Genomic DNA, 19,931 nt, shown 5'->3' on the forward strand with positions numbered 1-19,931 from the left:
GCACAAATATAAGATGGGGAACACCTGGCTTGACAACATTACATGTGAAAAGGATCCTAGCAGACCACAAACTGAATGTGAGTCAGCAGTGTGATGCAGCTGCAAAAAAAACTAATGCAATTCTAGGCTGTATCAACAGGAAGATGGTGTCCAGATCAGAAGAAATAATAGTATCATTCTATTCTCCTTTGGTCAGACCCCAACTGGAGTACTATTTCTAGTCTGGGCTCCACAGTTTTGTTTTGTTTTTAACTTGTATTAAATTTTTCAGCAGCAACACCATAAACGTAACGTACATATTATTTGATTGTCAGTTACAAAAAGTAACAGTAAGGTACATACATAGTAGGTTCACTGATTAATTGTCCTGAGGCCACCCAGCCCAGGGAGGACAAACAGCCGGTAGTTTGCTTCTTCATTGGCAAAGCATGCATTTACAATAGCTCCAAAGGTGCACAGAACATGCACACACATTCCGGGCGACAAAGTATCTGGCATTCCGCCCCCAGGTTTGCACTCCAAGCTGGACTGTTGGAGTAACAGCATCACTACGTCTCCCCACCCCCAAGCTTAAGTAACCTCATCTGATGGGGCGCATGCAAACAACCTGTGACTTCTCTTAAATGGAAGTGGTCGCAGTGCCTGCCTCTTCAGGCCCTTTCTTGGAGCCCTGCCAGTCCCTGACATTAATTAGTGGTCTCCATAAAGATACGGGGTACATATGTTATAGGAGTTTGCAATAACTGTGCTGACTTATTGATGTGGTCAGTAAACTAAGACCACGTGGCTAAACATTTGTCTCTCTTTGCCTGTCCATTAACGGCACCACAGTTTAAGATGTGCATTGAGATGCTGGAAGGTGTGCAGAGGAAGGCAACCAAAATGATCAAGGGTCTGGAAACCAAGCCTTATGAGGAATGGTTGAGGGAGCTGGGTATGTTTGGCCTGGATAAGAGGAGACACGAAGAGGAGATATGATAGCCATGTTCAAATCTCTAAAGGGCTGTCACATGGAGGTTGGAGCAAGTTTGCTTTCTCCCGCTCCGGAGGGTAGGACCCAAGCCAATGGATTCAAGTTACAAGAAGGGAGATTCCAACTAAACATCGGGAAGAACTTTCTGATGGTAAGAGCTGCTTGACAGTGGAACACACTCCCTCGGGATTGTTGAGCTGTGATTGCTTCATTGCATTGGACTAGATGATCCTTAGCTCCCCTTCCAACTCTACAATTCTGAGTTAAATGGAACCAACTGAGTCACTGCTGCCCTAATCATCCCTATTTGCCAAAGAGAACTGTCAGCACAAGCAACTTGTCTCCCATCCTGCTCTGTCTTGAGGCAAGCATTCAGTCTCCTCCTCTGCAGGAAAAGGCTGGAGATTAGGTACAAAGAGCAAAGTTCCCTCTCCAGTCTGTCCCAGGTCCCATCTGCACCATTTTTTAAAAGCAATATCATAGCACTCTAAACAGCCTCCAGAGAATCATGGGTTGTGGTTTGTGGAGAGTGCTGAGAGTGATTTGGATACCCCATGCCCTGCCCTACAATTTCCAGTGGTTTAACAGTCAATCCCTCTTTCCAGAGAACTCTGAAATTTGTAGCTCTATGCAGAGAATAGGGTCTCCTAACAACTCCCAGCATGCTTAACAAACAACACTTCCCAGGATTCCTTGGGGGAAACCATGACTGTTTAAAGTGGTATGATCCCACTTTAATTGTATGCTGCAGATGGGGCCCCAGAGGCAGTGCTATGTGTTATGGGTCAGGAAAGGGATATATGTTCAAGCTGCGCCTTCCCACCAATGAATGGAGTTAACATCCCTTTGGTTGGGTAGAAACAAGTTTTGCCCTTTTGTAAAAATGTATTTAAAAAAAATAATAATGCAAAAAAGCCTGCTTCTCAGCATATCTGTATTTTGTGCTTTAATTCCGCCTTATTTGTTTTTATAAGTGCATTAATAATCTGCTATTCTTTTCAGACCTGGTTGCTTCCAAGGGAAGGCTACAAGATTCCAAATTCAGTGGAGTGAAGGAAGGACAGAGACAAAACAATCTGAGAAACATTCTTAGAAAGTTAAAGTAAAGGTAAAGGTACCCCTGCCTGTACGGGCCAGTCTTGACAGACTCTAGGGTTGTGCGCCCATCTCACTCAAAGAGGCCGAGGGCCAGCGCTGTCCGAAGACACTTCCGGGTCACGTGGCCAGCGTGACATCACTGCTCTGGCGAGCCAGAGCCGCACACGGAAACGTCGTTTACCTTCCCGCTAGTAAGCGGTCCCTATTTATCTACTTGCACCCGGGGGTGCTTTCGAACTGCTAGGTTGGCAGGCGCTGGGACCGAGCAACGGGAGCGCACCCCGCCACGGGGATTCGAACCGCCGACCTTTCGATCAGCAAGCCCTAGGCACTGAGGCTTTAACCCACAGCGCCACCCCCGTCCCTAAAGTTACGGTTCTAAAGTTAGAAAGTTACGGCATGGCAAAGCCAGGTCCCTTACAAAGACTAAAAGTCATGACAAGCCCTGGCATATTATGATTGTGAGTCCATTTGTATGCACACATTCCCAAGGCAATCTAAGCTTTTAAGATAATAAAATAACTAATACGATTAAAAATGTTAAAGATTCACGGAAACACAGTAGATCACTAATATGCAGAAGAACAAAAAGCGATTAAAACCATTATATGTTTGCATGCGTGTGTACACAGACAAAAAGAAAGACAATATAATAAATTAGGATAAAATCACTATCTCAGATAAATTTTAAATCAGTATCTAATATAAATCTAACTCCACTGCTATCAATTTTTGTCTAAAAAGAAACATAAAGATTGGTTTAAAATGAGAGTGCTGAATGGTGTCCTCATCTGGGTGTTAACGCAAAGTACATTTCATAATTTATATTCATGAGTTCTAAAACTCCTGGGAAACATCCATAAAGTGTTGCAGTAGATAAGCTGAATTAGGGTCCATTCTGTGGGGGTTGGGGAATATTACCTTTGAAAGGCGGTAATCAGTGCTGTATGTCTGTCGTACGTCAAACAAAGCAAAAGAAACCACTTATATTATTCCTGACATTGCTGAAAAGGGCCTTTATTGGCATCACACAAAGCAGAATATGTGTGTGTAATGAAACATCTCATCTCTTCTTTTAAAAGGCTGTCATTAAATATAATCCACAAGTACCTGTGTGGAAGTGTGTGCATGTGTATGTGTGACAGTGAGACGGAGAATTCAAAAGGCAAATTAGTTTTCACCTCCCGGCCCAATCATTTCTGGGAATTGTGCTTGAAATCTAGTGTTATTATTAGGTCAAATTCAAAGGAAGCTGAATATTCTATGGGGGGGAAAGAATGGAAAAACGTGAGGTCCTGTAGAAATAACTTCTGCATGTTGAAACACATGCATGTCACACCCCATTTGTCTTTCATATTTAAGGATAAAGCCGCCTGTTCTGCAGCAATTATTACACAGCATACCCTTTATTTTTAAAAATGCAAGACTTTGGCACAAAGAACCAAAAAGGGGACGGGGGGGGGGGGAAGGAAAGGAAGAAAGAATTAAACTGATGAAAAGCATTTATGTCATGGTTTAAATTAAGACCTTTGTAATGTAAGAATGACATCAGCAGGAAGCTTAGCTTAATGAAAGTAAGATCCTGTACTGTTGTTGTTATTTTAAAACATGGGTAGGCAAACTAAGGCCCAGGGTCCAGATCCGGCCCAATCGGCTTCTAAATCCGGCCCACGGACGGTCTGGGAATCAGTGTGCTTTTACATGAGTAGAATGTGTTCTTTTATTTAAAATTCATCTCTGAGTTATTTGTGGGGCATAGGAATTTGTTCTTTCCCACCCCCCAAAATATAGACCGGCCCCCCACAAGGTCTGAAGGACCCCTGGTGAAAAAGTTTGCTGACCCCTGTTTTAAAATATACATACATTGACAAATCCTCTCTGTACACCAAACTGGAAAGGGTGGGAAAGTGGCCCCAACAGACACATTGTGATAAAAAAGAACTGACCTAGGATCCTATCTGATATTAACAGAGGTGTGTGAAAGTGTGTATGTGCTTGTGTAGCAGGGGAGAGTTTGGAGTCAACGAAGTAAAGGATAACATTATTTATTATGCCAATGCAAATTTACAGTAACTGTTGCCTGTGACGATAGACGTCCAGCATACAGCAAATGGTGCATTTTCAGCACCCAGATATATAGGCAGGAAGTTCTGGAACACAATCCAGAGGGAAATTCCCAAGATATGTTCCATTGACAAGAACAGGAGAAGCTGCCCTGAAACATTTCCCCCTGTAATTCTATGGAAGCATCACAGCAGGATCCATGCAGTGTTATTTATCCACGCTTATCAATTTTATGTTGGATTCAGATAACTGTGGGGTTTATAATGCTGTTATTTTAGTAAGGTGTTGAGCAGCTTACAGTAGGGAAAGAGGCGACGTATAAATTAAATCAAATGACAGCAATAAAATGATAGCAATTTGGTTTTCTCTTTTTGACACAGGATCCCTGTTTCTTGTTTGTAAAACTTTCCCTGAGTAGTACTGCACTGCCTATGGTTGTAGCTAAGTGCTACTCAGAGCAGACTCACTGAAATTAATGGAACGGAGTTAGCCATGGTCATGAATTTCAGTGGGTCTATGCTGGGTAGTACTAGCATTGAATTCAACCCCCCAACAGCCATGTATCCACTATGGACATCTGCCCCCACCACGCCCATGGCATACTCAAATTCTGGGCCTTATGTATCCACTAGCTAGACAGCAAGGCATTTCCTGCCCCACAGCTGCCCCACAAGCAGACTACGTGGTTTCAAAACCTGGGCATCTCGAGGCCTTCCCAAGCGTCCTTCTGCCGCTCAGCAAACTAATCCATCCCATAGGATCACACCCTCACAGTAGTTTCTATTTTCACTGACAGGCTTTTAGGTCAGAGCCAATAAAAAGAGGCAGACTGTTAGAAAAGAAATGTGTATTCTCAGTAGATAAAAACAAAATAACTCTGTGGTTGGAATAATTCTGCAATTAAAATGCTAAAAAAGTGATAGGTTTGATTGGGCATGATTAATGAAACCATGCATTCCTCACATTCCTGTTATGTTCATGTGGAAGTATAAACAACAGCATTCCAATCATGTGTAATCCCTGCCTTCCTGAGACCGTAGGCAAAGTTGTTCATAGTTCTATGAGCAAAACATTGAAAATGTATGTGAGCTTTGCCTTTCTTTCCAATGGGAGCCAGATCAAGCCCTGATAATTTAACCCACAGGAGACATCAGAGTTAAAAAATATAAATATAAATCCATTTATTTGCTTTTACTTAGTTTTGTGAAAATGTGTCATATTCTCAGGATTAATTTTCTGGTGTCATGAGTAGCTATAGTTGTGGAAAAATTATACTGGTCTTTGATGAGCAATCAGCGATAAGGCATGTTCAGAATCCACAAAAATGAATTAGGTTTACAGTCCTATGCTCAAATTCTGCTGGTTAAAGGGCTCTACGATTTGGCAGAACGTCCGCTATGCCGACAGAACACAAATATGCCAAGGCAGTGTGGAGGCCTCCAGATGTTGCTGGATCATGTCTGCTCATTGGCAATGTTGGTTGGGACTGATGGGAGTTGTAGTCCAACAAAATCTGGTGGCCATCACATTTATCCCTGGACACCATGACAGATGCATTGGTGGAACGCTCTAAAAAGATAGTGATTCTACTGGCAAAGATGTGCTGGTGACACAGCTAAAATAGGGTGGAGCTGTGGGTGAGATAGGTTTGGCCCAGGGAAGAAGCACACCTGCCACTCCCCAGCCACTCTGGGAGGCTTAGAGCACATAAAAAATGGTAAAACATTAGACATTAAAAATTTCCAGATACAGGGTTGCCTTCAGATGTAGCTAGCTTGTGGCTGGTAGAAGAAGAAGAAGAAGAAGAGGAGGAATTTGGATTTCATATCCCGCTTTATCACTACCCTAAGGAGTCTCAAATCGGCCAACAATCTCCTTTCCCTTCCTCCCCCACAACAAACACTCTGTGAGGTGAGTGGGGCTGAGAGACTTCAAAGAAATGTGACTGGCCCAAGGTCACCCAGCAGCTGCATGTGGAGGAGCAGAGACACGAACCCGGTTCACCAGATTACGAGTCCACCGCTCTTAACCACTACACTACACTGGCTCTCTCGCTCTCATACTGTTGGGGTTGATGGATTCGTGATGCAGTGGTGTCATTTTGTAGTTTGGGCTAGTGGGCGTGTCCCTTGCTCTTGCGGGTTCATTGGCTCTCGCTATGTGTGGGTGTTGTCACCAACACAGTCCCTGACTGGTGGGCTTTGGTTGTGTTCCCATGGATGCTGTGAGGATATCTGCCATTTCCCCCGCTTTTTTAGGTATAAGATATGGCAGCTGTTTTGCTGCCAAAATGGCAGTGTATCTCACATTCTATTTAATTCACCAGCACTGCTTAGAAAAGTAAAATAAAACACATAGAGGTCCCACTGAAGAAGAAGAAAACAGGTTCTTTACTTACCGTTTCTTCATATTTACAAGGATGAGTTCATATTCTAAGCCTACAAGTGGGAGCGAGTTTCTTGGCTGCTTCATCAAGCAGAGAGATGGGAGGAAGGGGCGGAGCTAATGGGAAACCACAGTGTATTCTCACCTGACTATCTGTTAGTCTCAAGCCTGCCCTCTACTGGCCGGGGGTATGAAAGGTTGCTTATACCCAACGATAACAACATGGTGTGCTGCCTTATTATCTAATTATTAAGTTGTGCTCGTCAGCATTAAAATTTTTAAAATCAGGGCCCCGAAGCGAAGGGCTACACTAGCTGATAATGTTAGCTTCTTAACTACAGGGATTGTTTGGTTTCTAAAACACACAATTTGGCTGCACAGGATGCCTTATCTGGATGTCGGTAGTGGGACTTTAATCCTTTGCCCCCCTTTAATATTAGTTCAGAATACAATGGTACCTCAGTTTTCAAACATATCGGAAGCTGAACGTTTCAGTTTTCGAATACAGAAAACCCAGAAGGAAATGCTTCTGTTTTCGAATGCACCTGTTATTTTTTTCAGTTTTCTGCAGACCACCCTTTGCACCTCGGTTTTCAAATGTTTCGGAAGTCAAACAGTCTTCCGGAACGGATTACGTTCAAAAACCAAGGTACCACTGTACTTCAAATACTGGCAAGCACGGAGGAGGGGAAGCCCCATTCTCTTTAACAGGAGCTTATTCTTCTGTGCAAGGGACGCGGGTGGCACTGTGGTCTAAACCACTGAGCCTAGGACTTGCTGATCGGAAGGTCGGTGGTTCGAATCCCCGCATGGCGTGAGCTCCCGTTGCTCATTCCCAGCTTCTGCCCACCTAGCAGTTCGAAAGCACGTCAAGTGCAAGCAGATAAATAGGTACCACTCCGGCAGGAAGGTAAATGGCGTTTCCGTGCGCTGCTCTGGTTTCACCAGAAGCGGCTTAGTCATGCTGGCCACATGACCCGGAAAAACTGTCTGCGGACAAACGTCGGCTCCCTCGGCCAGTAAAGCAAGATGAGCGCTGCAACCCCAGAGTCATTTGCGACTGGACTTAACTGTCAGGGGTCCTTTACCTTTATTCTTCTGTGCAAGAGGTGTGATCTAGATTGGACTACATAGCCATACACTAGAGCCATACACTAGAGTCCCCCCTAATCCAGATCTCTCTCTCTCTCTCTCTCTCTCTCTCTCTCACACACACACACACACACACACAGAGAGAGGTGCAATCTATGTTTTTAAAAATTCTGCACTTTAGGGCTTTTCCCTGGGGGGACACAGGGGTACGTGTACCCCTAAACATTTTGTGAATCTAAGCTTGGCCTCATTGAGGGGCAGTATTTCAATATGAGTAGGAAAATGAGAGCACCCCTAAACATTTTTTTAGAGAGGAAACAAAAGCACTGGCTTTAGGGCACAAATATGGAGCTAAAGTTCTGCCTAGTTTGGTCTTGTAATGATTTAGGTAGGAGCCCAACCACCTGTTCTTAAAAATGCATTAGAATTTTGACATGGTCTTTTCCTGGTCCCATGTACACCTGTCTAGCTACTGTTTGTCATGCAAATTTTTCCTTTGTATTTCCTTGGTCCCATCAGCAAAGTGTGTGTAGATGTTTCCAAGATGGAGCCCATACGAAACTGCTCAGTCCTCTGAAGCAGCATCTTGTGAAGGTAGTGATTGAGAAATTGCAATCTAACTGCTTTTTCTGGAATAGCAAATGAACGGGCCAAACCTCAGAAGTGTAAGAATAGCTGATGCTTTCTCTGATAGTCTTTTGCAGGTAATAAAAACAGGGACTCTGGGCCTGCTGCATATCAAAATAACGTTAGACAGGCTGCCTCAAATCTCAGTTGACTCATTTTCCTCACTCCAGTGAGGAAATGTTTTATTTGTATCATGATTATCTGGAATTGAAGTTCCACACAAACGCACATGGAACAAGCCAATAAAAACTAAAAATGTAGGGCTGAACTTCATGTGATGGGCAGTTCAGTGGTTTTTCCTCCTGTCAAGATTTGTTTTTTAAGTAAAAATAAAAATAAAAATTGAAATCACTTGTGGGATGCTGAATTCATAATGGTAGAGGTAAGGATTTGTTTAACCATTTCCTTGTTCATTCAAAATGTACCCTTCTCTCACCCCCCCCCTTTATAACTTTCTACTTACCTGACTGAAACCTCGTAATTTCTTCTCCTATGGGGGCAATACAGTTCAGGAGGGGTTATTTTGTGAGAGCAAATGGCAGGAAGGCGAAGGTAAAAGTTGTTTCGTGAAGGTGCCAGATGTACAACCATACAGAGGGAGTCTCACAATTTAGGGGCTCCCACAGGGAATACCCTCAGAAGTGGTTTTAGGCTAATGTGACTAGTGTGGTTACACAGGGCACCACACTGCAAGGGGCAGTAAACAATGCTGTAGAATGGAGCACGAGTGGAAGCCGGGGTGGGGGAAGTAATTTCAGTATTGCAGTTGGTCCCTTACCTTTCCCGCCCCGACCTGGCCACAGTGATTCATGCGACAGTCACCTCCAGGCTTGACTACTGTAATTCGCTCTACACGGGGCTGCCCTTGAAGCTGTCCCAGAAACTTCCCCGGGTGCAGAATGCTGCAGCGAGACTCCTCACGGGGTCTCTGCCATGGGAGCATATTCATCCAGTGCTTTTCCAGCTGCACTGGCTCCCGGTGGAGTACAGGGTCAGATTTAAGGTGCTGGTTTTGACCTTTAAAGCCCTTCATGGCCTAGGATCCTCGTACCTACGAGACCACCTCTCCCGGTATGCCCCGCGGAGGACCTTAAGGTCCATAAATAGTCACACCCTAGAGGTCCCGGGACCTAAGGAGGTTACATTAGCCTCAACCAGAGCCAGGGCCTTTTCAACACTGGCTCCGGCCTGGTGGAACGCTCTGCCTCATGAGACCAGGGCCCTGCAGGATCTGATTTCTTTCTGCAGAGCCTGTAAGACAGAGTTGTTCTGCCTGGCCTTTGGCTTGGATCAACTTGATCCCCCTCCCCCTCCCCCTCTTTCCTTTCTCCTTTCTCCTTCTGTGATGGAACTCCTAATTGGGGACTTCCCTGGCTTTTTTCTGGCCCACGTAGGACCAGTCTGTTGGCCTTGGTGAAGATTTGACGTTTTCATCCCCAAAAAGTTTTTGATTTGAGTTTCTACTGAAATGAGGCTGCATTTTAATGTTGTATTTTAATCTTGTCTTTAAGTTGTATTTTAATCAATTGTTTTTATATCTGGTATTAGCTGCCCTGAGCCCAGTCTTGGCTGGGGAGGGTGGGGTATAAATAAAATTTATTTTTGTTGTTGTTGTTGTTGTTATGGGGCAATGCTGAAATTTGAGAGCCCAATGTCTGCCAGTGATGTCCTCTCCTAGGCTACACACCTTGAGCTTCTGAGCATGGTGGAACTACTAAGAGGGCCACCTCTCTCTATCTTAACACCTGAGGGGTTCTGTAGGGAAGTAAGTGGTTTTTCAGATGCTTAGGGCTTTAAACACTAATTTGGGCTCCAGAAACTAATTGGCAACCAATGGAGCCAGAGGTTATGCTAGTACTGTACTAAACAGAACCCCCAGGCAGTAACCTAGCTGCTGCGTTTTGGACCACTTGAAGTCATTTTTGTCCAAAAGGGACTGTAACTGGCAAACTGGACACAGCTGAAAAAGGCACTCTTAGCCACCGAGGACACCAGAGACTCCAGTGAATCCAGAACCTCTCCCAATCTGCAGACCTGATTCTTCCAGGACAGGCCATCTCCCCACCTCCCTGACTTGAGAATTCAGGAAATATAACACCTCTGTCGTTTCAGGATTCAGCTTCAATTTATTGGCCCACATGCAGCCCATCACCATCTCCAAGGACTGCCTCCAAGAGCCTCAGCCATGCCTCTCCCAGCTCCAATAGAACAAAGAGATAGAATTGGGTGTGGTCTACATGTTGACTCCAAATTCCTGGATGTCCCAGATGACCTGCTCATTACCTCACTTGACCTCAAAACTTGCCTGGTCGGTCTCCCTAGTCTCTCTTTCCCCTCCTGTTTATCAGGCGATGGCAGTGGTGATGAAGGGGGGCCCCCACAACTCATTTTCCTTTTTAAAAAGTCCTTTAGAGAGTAGATTTGCTGTATCAAGTGGAGCCAAGCTCTAGATTCTTTGCCACCTCTATGTTCCTTTCTCAGAGTGCCAGTGGACCCAAATGGGACCCAGGAGCTCCCTGGGGAATAAAATATGGCAGACATGACTGCCAGAAGCTTTCCTCTAACTGAAGCAGAATAGCCAACCCCAAATGTTGCTGGTTATTATAATGTCATTGGCTCTCAGGGTTTGCGGGGGGTCCAGACCTGTCCCTGGTGGTCCACCACTAGCGCTGCCACAATTCAATCCATCTCGTTTACTTCCATAGCTGTCAACATTTCCCTTTTCTTAAGGGGAATTCCCTTATTCCGAATAGGATTCCTCGCAAGAAAAGGGAAACGTTGACAGTTATGCTTACTTCTCTTTCATATAGTATTAGTCACATATTTTCAAAGAGTAAACTGAAAGTGAGTTATAATATAAAACATAAAACGAAATAAAAACTACAACAATTCATACAGGCTATCTAACACATCCTACATATTAAAGGAATCATAATATCTAAAACCCTCTATGTGAAAGGCCAAAAGCCTGGCTGAAGAGAATGCTTTTGCCTAGATAAATGTTTTTGCCTCAAAAGACACCTGAAGGGAAGCTTTTCATGTTTGATGTTTTACTGTGGTTTTATATTCTGTTGGAAGCCGCCCAGAGTGGCTAGGGAAACCCAGATGGGCAGTGTACAAATAATAAAATCGTTGTCGTTGTTGTTATGGTGTCTAAAAGTAGCCAGTGATGGCACCAAACATGCCTCCCTGGGGAGAACATTTCTTAAGCAGGGAGCCACCACTGAAAAGGCCCATTCTCTTGTTGCCACCCTCCACATTTCCCTTGGTGAGGGCACAAAGAGATGGACCTCAGATGATAAAAATCAGCCCTAAAAGTGCTTTAAAAGAAAAGAAAATCATTGCTAGAAAAAGCCTCCACACAGTATGACCGATGCTTGGAAGCAATTTCTGCTATTTTCACTGAGGTTTATTCCCTGATAAACATCTGCAAGATTGCAAATTGACCTCCTGTAAATTGAACACTTAACCGGGAAGCAAGCTGCACTGAAAACAATGGGACTTACTTCTGAGTAAACACACATAGGATTGCACTGTTAATCACACTGTGCATTCATTAGTATCTGCTAAAAATTAAATGCTTTCATTCTAGTGAGCGGGGGGCAAATCACAGCGAAATATGTAAAAAGAGATGAGGAAGAGGCAGGTGTTATAGTAATATGTTAGGACATTTGATCAAAGCTGATCTGCAGAGATAGGATGAAAAACAATAGGTAAAAAGGTGAGAATGGAAGCACGGGGCCGTGTTTCATCCACCTGCAGCAAGGGCTTGACAGAAGAGGCCCACCAGGTTTGCTGTCTAGCCCTCAGCTACTTCACCTTTGATACAAGACACATTGCTTTGAAAGCACAGGTCTCAACATATCTGTGAGTGTTCCACCTCTATTCACCCACCATGAGGAATCGTACTGGATCAGAGCAAGGATTGCCATGCGGGGCAGGTAGAACAAATACAATGAGGATTCTCAGCCCTGTGTTAAGCTGAGGAGAGACCATTGCTTTGTGGTAGAGCATACCCTTTCATGTGTCTCCAGTTAAAAGGATACGGTTGCAACAGAGACATGCTGCCTGTCAGAGTAAGCATCATCATCGTTGTTGTTTAAATTTCTATACCACCCTTATTCCGAGGATCACAGGACAATTTACAATATAAAAATGCAAAAATACATACCATAGTAACAAACAAAAACAATACCCCTCACACACACACACTTTAAAAAGCCATTGATTGTTTATTTTTTATATATATAATATTTTATTAAGAGTTTCACATAGAAAAAGAAAAAGAAAAATACAAAAAGAAAAAGAAAAACAGGTAAAAACAGTTCCATTTTCATAATATTTCTTACATTTGCTTGTTTCCCCGACTTCCCCTCCCCTCCCCTCTCTGTATTCCAAATCAGATATTTATTCAGCAAATCCCTTCCCTCTGTCTTATCTTTATCTTTAACTTAATATGTTATATTTTTAATTCTTCATTTTTAACCTTCGAATTTTCCGTACTCCTTCACCACATTATTGCTAATAACCCCTTAACCTCCATCCGACGTCATTCTAACATTCATTAATTTTATAATATTTCTGTAAGTAGTCTTTAAATTTCTTCCAATCTTCCTCCACCGTCTCTTCTCCCTGGTCTCTGATTCTGCCAGTCATTTTGGCCAGTTCCATATAGTCCATCACCTTCATCTGCCATTCTTCAAAAAGCCATCGATTGTTTAAATAGCCAAAGATCTCGGAGAAGAGGAATGTTTTCACTTGGCGCCTAAAGATATGAACGAAAGGCACCAGGCAAGCCTCCCTGGGGAGAGCATTCCACAAGCAGGGTGCCACTGCAGAAAAGGCCTGTTCTCATGCTGCCGTCCTCCTGACCTCTCGCAGAGGAGGCACACAAAGAAAGCACACAATATGGGGAAATCGACAAGGAGTCTGACTTTTAAAAGGCAGCTGTTTACATAGATCTGTACACTGACATAATGGCTCTTTAATGCTACCAGCAATCAAGTTGTGCAGTCCAATTATTTTGAATGCTTACTTGAAAGTAAGTGCCACTGGGTGTTCAGTGGTGCTTACTCCCAGGTAAGTGTGCACAGGATTGCAGCCAGAGTGGGGCAACTTGGCACCTTGTAGTGGAGAGACAAAGAAGCTGAGTGATTCAACGGACCTTGCTTAGATGTGGCCAGAGTTTCTATATGCACTGTCAGAAGAGCAAGGTATTCAGTGATATGACTTTTTATCCAGAGTAGAAGTGTTCCGGATATGAAGCTTGAAGGCAATTACCTGCCGTTGGTGCCATTTCATCCTTATACAACTTTTTATTTTTTATTTTTCTTACATGTCTAGAGGCTGTTATTCCAGTCAGAGGTGCACAAGGTGCCTGACGACAATCAAGAGCAATAAATCAAGATGTGTCACTATGAGGCAAAATGCAAAATAGCAGTGTGCAGCAAAAGGAGTAGCAACAAATAAAACAAGACCTTTCAAAGTCATGGAAAGTGTGGAAAAAAAGCCAGGTAAAAGAAAAATGCTCATATCAGCAGTCTTGAAGAGGTGGAGCCACCAAACAAGTTGGTCAAAAGTGGGCTTGAATTTTGTTCACTACTAGCATGGGGCTGAAGGAAGATGCTTGTCAACACTACTGTAACAAGTGCAGCTTATCAGTGGTTCAATCTCTCAAAGGACTCTGGAGCAATAGCTAGATCCTAACTAACTGCATGGGAAGAAGAGATGGGTCACACAAAAACATCATTGGCATGGTAAGCACTGAATATATTTCCTGGTACTACGCAGGGAGGTGGCCCAGGAATTCCCACGGAAAAGCCTTCTTAATGCTACTATTGAGCAGGGCTGCTGAAAGGCGGGTATAATGTAGATACTATTCTAAGTGATTACTGCGAGATGAGCCAGTCTGACTGCTGTCACCTGTCTGCGTTTTTAGCCAATGAGAGAAGGCAGAGCTGTCAATGATAAGTGAGTTGTTTGGACACCAGTTGTTATTGGCGTCCATCTTTCTCTAGAGAAAATGGAGTGCGCCTTTGGGAGTGAAGTTAAACCACTGCATTCGCAGCACCAAAGTGACCTCTTCAGAGCACAAACCCAGGCAGTGTGTGTAGAGGTCCTGGGCTGCCCAGAGAACAATACCCCCCCCCCCTCAGCCTCGCTGATGTGGTCCAAATGAAAGCAAGCAGAGCAAGATGTTTGGCACTAGCTCGGCTGCAGGAATCGCTGGAAGGAGGCATACAATGGTACCTCGGGTTAAGAACTTAATTCGTTCTGGGGGTCCGTTCTTAACCTGAGGTACCACTTTAGCTAATGGGCCTCGTGCCGCCGCCGCACGATTTCTGTTCTCATCCTGAAGCAAAGTTCTTAACCTGAGGTACTAGTTCTGGTTTAGCGGTACTATTTCTGGTCTGTAACCTGAAGCGTCTGTAACCTGAAGCGACTGTAACCTGAAGCGTCTGTAACCTGAAGCATCTGTAACCCAAGGTACCACTGTACAAGGCGCCATCCAAACATCTTAGGAACTCTGCTCCAGATTTCTGTAGGGTTTATTCCTTAGCCTTTTCTTTTCCCAAATATGTCCTGCAAGGCAGTGGAGGCTTAGGATCAGAGTTTTCCTTTTCCTAGAGGGGCTATCTTCCCAGGTTGACGAGTCCCATCTGCCCCTCACTTCCCTCTATAGCATGTGCAGAAAACCCCCTTTTTGACCATTGGATCCACTATTGGTCTCATCATCTCAATCCACCAGAGGGTTTGAGAACCATCAGCTACCCAGCAGGAATCCCTGGGATCCAAAGAGATGTCTTTTCCCACCTTTCCTTTCGTGAATGTTTCCTGCTTCTGTCTTATTTTCTAGCCATTGGAAGCTGCATAATTTGCAGTTCCTTTTTTATAGCAACCAATATACCTCTTTCTCGTGGTGAGTTCATCCGAGATCTCCATAAAAGTTATTTTCTTCTGTCCTGTCTTGAAGAAAATAACTTTTATGGAGATCTCGGATGAACTTGAACTTGACAGGTCAAGTTATTATTATATTGCAATATCAATTAGGGAATGTGAAAGAAGTGATTAAGACGGAGAATTATCAGATGAGCTGATGGAAGTCTAAAAACGATGATGTTGGTGATAATGTGGATGTTTTTCTTTTTATAATTTTATATTGGAAAATCAATAAAAATATATTAAAAAGGGAAAAGTTATTTTCTTCAAATACTGCTATACAGCAACTGTGGGGGGATGTTAAAGAATTTTCCCCTCCAACAGAAAGTGCAAAATATGAAAACTTTGCAATAAGGCTCAGGCATATTTCCTGCTATTATAGTTCCCAGGTAGGAGCTAAAGATCAAACACTCATTAAGAATTCACTGTATAGTTAATATAGTACACTGTTAAACATGTTTACCTAGAAGTAAGTTTCTTTGTGTTTAATGAGGATTAGTTCCAGGTAAGCAGCCACAAGATTGCAACCTAAACTTTAGTTTAGGGTTGGCATTGGGGGAAAGCAGGGTTCTTATGCCTCTAACACCTACAGTACGTACCGGTATGTGGCAGGCAAAAGTTTAACATGTTATAGGAAAAGCTTCACATTCTGTCTGTCAGACAATATATTACATGTGTTGCCCCTGATTTATCTTTTGCTCCTCCAATCCACCTGCCGAAGAGGACATAAATTTGAATACTGTACAAAACAAATGCAAATGTGTGTCCTTGTTTGCAAGTGGGTTTCAAGGCCTAATCCGTATAATAGAGTGTGCTAGGTCCAGAAAATCCTGTTGACACCTGTACTGTTGAACAAGACTTTAAAAGCTCTTGTAAGCATGTGCAAAAATCCATGGAGTTACATGACCATCTTAGCACATGGTACCAGTGAGCGTACACAGGTAGTAACCATGCTAGAGGTGGTCATGTGATTCAGCCCCAATTCCATTGAATAAGATTTTCAAGTAAGTGAGTATTTGATGCTGGTGTGGTGTACAGTACTGGTGACAGCAGGGATAACCAACATGGCACCCTCCAGATTCATCGGACTCCAGTTCCCTTTAGCCTAACACAGCATGGCCAATGATGGGGAATGATGGGAGTTGTAGTTCTGCAGCATCTGGAACCAACAACATATGGCCAACCTTAGGTTAAAGCATTAGACCAGGAAGGGGTAAACCTGGAAACCAGGAAGTTGGGAAATCCCTACTACACTGTGAGCAATCTAGATTGCCTTGGGCACGTGACTATTACTTTTTCTCGTTAACCTATTTCCCTGAGGTGTTGAGAGTATAAGACAAATTAACGAAGTGTGCAGCACCCAGAGTTCACTGGAAAAACGGCAGAGGCACATGTGAGAAATAAATTATATGTTTAGGATTAGAGCTGGAGTCTGTTTTACTTACTTATGCAACAGCTAGTCTAAACATTGCATAATGTAAGTGAAACTGCTTAATGCACAGTCTGTAAATAAATTCACACGTTTCTGCCTTGGCTTTGAAGCTCCAGATACAAGGTTGAAATGCAGCTGCATTGCTTTGCACAGAGGCAAACTTGTATGAATATGACAGACAAGAGCAATTGCATTCTCTCTTATCAGTGATCCATAGATAATGGGTCACGGGAAGATTTCGAAACTGTACTTTTCAATCCATGCCAGAGAGGTGCAGAATTGACATGAATATGCTGACACACCTTGAAGCACCTTCCGAACACCTCGGGCAATGATCCTGACCCTTTCACCAAGCGAGTAATGCTCCAAAGGATGTCGGTTGACAAGTCAAGTGATTGCACCTTGTAAACCACTGCAGATTATTTTTTCTTAAGAAAAATGCTACCTTTCCTCTCTTTTTTTAATAAAATCACTCAGCCCCATTCACTTATGTGTACATACAAAACATTAAAGGTTTCCCACTACTGGAAAATGACGAGACCTTTTAACCTCATAATTAAGAGCTACTGAAGCTTGAGACAGAAGCCATTTTCTCTAAATGAGCAACAAGGATATTACCATATTATTGCAACCCAGTGCATTCAATGTCAAAAAAGCATTGCTCTAAATGGTGGAGCTTAAGCAGTGGAGTTTTATTGAGGTCTCAGTGTAAAATGATGGTAGGCAAAAGGTGTTAGTATCCTATTCCAGTATTCTATTGATTTTTAATTAAAATATTTCCCTTTGTTTTATGTTTGTGGTTGGGGAAATTTAAGGATGGGGGGGCAGGACAGCCAAGTTCCATTGATTGTAAGCCTTAAACAGTCTAATCCTATAATGGCTACTTGGAAGCAATCCCCATTGAGTTCAGTGGGACTTTCTCCCAGGTAAAGGATAGGGTTGCAGCCATAATGACTTTGGATTGCATCCAACTAAGTTTCACTTAGAGTAGACTTACTAAGATTAATTGAGCTAAGGTAGTCATGTTCATTCATTTCAATGGGTCTAGTCTGAGTAGGACGAGGACTGGATATGATTCTTCATTGGCATGGAAATATGACTGTGTTTTTAAGACTTCCTGGCCTCAGTGAATCCTTCCCGCGCTTATTGGTCTGCTGAGAAATGCACAGGAAAATGTATATGAACTTTTGTGCCAGTTCTCTTTTTTTGGTATAAAAATCACAAACTGATGCAAAAATTATTCTGAACTTAAGTGTAGAATAACGAGAAACTGAAATTGACATAGTCAACCATCCCTATCTTAGACACTCTCCCCATACAGCAGTGGTCCTCTTTAATGAGAGAAAACGTGTTGCTTCAGTCCAGCCAATCAATAGAGGCTGGTTCAGATTCCCAGTGCTAGGATATTGAGTGCTTGATCTCTGGTACTAGAATACAGAAATGAGAGAGAAGTGAAGTTTCCATCTGGCAGCAAAAAACTGTGAGTCCTCTACTGCCAGCAACAAGCAGTCTGTGGGCTGGCCCTGATCCATTGACCAGAGACTGAAAACCACTGTCCTAACAAATTCATGTCATTTATATTGCCCACAGTGTGAGAAGCGATCTAAAATGACACAGGCATCATGCTGAGTAAGCTATCAAACTCATGTTTTGATCCACTGAATTGTAAGAGAGTTTGGTCCAAAGAGATGTGAAGAATTTGGAGGAAAAAATATAACTTCACTTGGCCTGCTGGTTCAGAATTGCCTGCTGTTAAATGTGTGTTTCAGTGGAGCAGGAAGAGGAGAAACTTTTAGGCTGAAAACTAGATACCAGACTACACAGCGGTAGTTCAGAAAAGTGTGTTTCTAAACATGGGCAGAAAGCATTTCCTGTCATCACTGAGCAACCACAGCTTGCAGAACGCTTCAGATGACAGAGAAAGGCTTCCAGCTCAAAGACTGTGACATTCCAAAAGGGCCAAGCAGGAGGTGCTTCAACTCCAGGGACAGAAAATCTAACCAACTCCACACACAGAACCATTATCTCCTTTAATTGTGCCCCAGATCTGCTGCAAGAAATCTTGACTTGCCCGATAGCAGATTTGAGGCCAACTACATCTCTTTTGAAAATTGTCTAGTAGGGCTGTAATTGTAGCAGCAGGAGGCTTTAAAGGTCCTTGATACTCATACCTTTAATTTTTTTATAATTTGGCAGAAGTGTGATTCTGCTACAGCTGCTAATCTTTCTCACTTTAGAATCCATAGTATTGAATTCACATTTGAAGTGGATATGCTGCTTCTCTGTTTGGATAATTCATTCAATAGCCCACTGGTTCAATATATTCTTTTTGAGACTGATTTGGTTCCTTGTCATGTGTAGTTGCACTGTTTAGGCACTCTATGAGATAGCCTGTGTCACTGCTATTCTTTTTCACTTCGGTGTGATAAAGCCTGCTGTTCTGGTTCTTAATTTTTAACCTCTCTCTTTCAGGACACAGAAAATTAGCTTCATCCATTAGCTGGAAGCACTTGTTAAGGCGGGTTGCACTATTCATCCCGGATGACTGCTCTCCATGGTTATGGAGTGATTGTCAAGGACAAATTGCTCTGCATTTTTCAAACAGCATGACTTGGTGCAGTCCTATCCTTGAGCCCATTGAAATAGCAAACGTGGGTCTAGGCTGCACTATTTCAGATTGAAGGTGGTGGCTCCCTGATGGAATACTGTTTCCTATAACTGACTAACTCCTCAGAACACAAAACATCAACTAGAGAGGTTTGAGTCACTCTCCCCCTCCAGCCCTCTCTGTGACACATTAGTTTTCTATGTGCAAGGATGTTTTCTTCCATGGAAGACAGCCATCCTACCTACATTCTAAAGTGGTTTAGACTGAACCTTGAGTGAATATATGAGGATTCCATTGTCATATGTGCTGTGAAATATCTGCTCTTCCTTGCCTGTTGAAGACAATGCAACATTTAGTAAGATCGATGAAGTTTGCAGGCCTGAGAGACAGGAGCTTCCCTGTGGTGGCCCCATAGCTATGGAATCCCCTCTCCACTTAATTGTGCCTAGCCTCTTATTTATAAGCATTTAAGGATGCCTTTAAAACTTGTCAGTTTCAGATTGCTTTTTCTTAAAGAGTTCTAGCTGCTCCCCTATGTGTTACTTTTATGGAACATTAGAATAGAAAGAGGGAGCACCTTGAAATGTTTCATAATCTGTACCAATACTCCTCTGGAATCCCCCTGACTGTACTAGGGCTGAAATGAATTACTCCATCACACCACTATGCTAAAAAGTGGCAGACTGGAGGGGTGGGATTTGTAGATTGTCAAG

At 43.1% G+C, this 19,931-nt stretch overlaps 1 protein-coding gene and 1 long non-coding RNA gene across 2 annotated transcripts in view; one reads left to right on the top strand and one right to left on the bottom strand.

The window, feature by feature from the left end:
* VPS13B (vacuolar protein sorting 13 homolog B) overlaps positions 1–6,611 on the bottom strand; it is a 382,518-nt gene extending 375,907 nt beyond the window's left edge. Inside the window, exon 1 of the mRNA XM_083450859.1 lies at positions 6,534–6,611. The gene's annotated coding sequence lies outside the window, so the exon portion shown is untranslated. The remainder of the gene's footprint in view (positions 1–6,533) is intronic.
* Positions 6,612–7,842: 1,231 nt separating this feature from the next.
* On the top strand, positions 7,843–13,914 carry LOC310682598. The gene is made up of 3 exons (XR_014514039.1): positions 7,843–8,206; positions 10,352–10,547; positions 13,583–13,914. It is a non-coding gene; the product is annotated as an uncharacterized lncRNA (long non-coding RNA).
* Positions 13,915–19,931: the final 6,017 nt, after the last annotated feature.

The sequence above is a fragment of the Podarcis tiliguerta genome (assembly GCF_965153285.1).
Source record: "Podarcis tiliguerta genome assembly, chromosome: 7".
In the NCBI taxonomy this organism is placed as follows: Eukaryota; Metazoa; Chordata; class Lepidosauria; order Squamata; family Lacertidae; genus Podarcis; species Podarcis tiliguerta.